This window comes from Chaetura pelagica, unplaced genomic scaffold (genome assembly GCF_000747805.2).
Source record: "Chaetura pelagica isolate M959 unplaced genomic scaffold, ChaPel_1.0 scaffold13, whole genome shotgun sequence".
NCBI classification, from domain to species: Eukaryota; Metazoa; Chordata; class Aves; order Apodiformes; family Apodidae; genus Chaetura; species Chaetura pelagica.
In genome coordinates, this window is record NW_009954543.1 from 486,860 (window position 1) to 487,679 (window position 820).

Sequence of the window (820 nt, forward strand, 5' to 3'; positions counted from 1 at the left end):
ATATTATAGTTGTTCACCAGTGTATCACATGAGTGCAAGCCATTTTAAGCTTAGTTCTATTAGGGCAGTTCTGAAACTGAAAACTTCTGCTGGTGGCTTAACTGTCAGTGTTTTGCTGCAAGATAGGGAGCAGCTGCTTCTGAATGACAGCTGAACAATATAAATAACAGAAAATATTTTGAGGAGTAGAAGTTTTTATTTCCAAAATTAGATACTTTTAAAACCCAGTGTAGTATTCCTGACGTAAAACCATGAAAATATGTAACTTGGATTTTAAAAATGCTGAGAGCAGATAACTTTAGAGCATGTTTCCAGAATCAGTTTTAAGAACTGTGTGGTGTTTTCCAAGTCATTGGTAGTGCCACCTTTGGCTTCCATAGAGAGACTGTTCAGGATTCATCAAATAACCCAAAGTACTTTAAGTACAAGAAATAGTTAAATGTTGTAGTTGTTAATCACCAAACATTAAACATTCCACAATGTCGGGAGGAGTGTAAGCTTATGGGAATGGCTTGTGTGTAATTTTTAAAATTACATGCTTACAGTCTTGTGTTGTAGTTTGGGGTGTTTTTTTTTAGATATAGTCTGGCAAAATAAGTCTCTAAAGCCATAATTTCAGAAATAAACTTGGCTGGAGCTACTGTGAAAACAGTCGGAACCAGCTGCTTGTTCCCTCTGTAGTCCTAGCTGAAGTTCACAGTGGATATATTCTCCATCTTGGGAAACTACCTATATTGCATTTTAGTTTTGTTGTGTCTTTGTACTAAAAAGAAAAGATTGGTTCACTGATGCGATTTACTGTGTGTCACACAAACACACA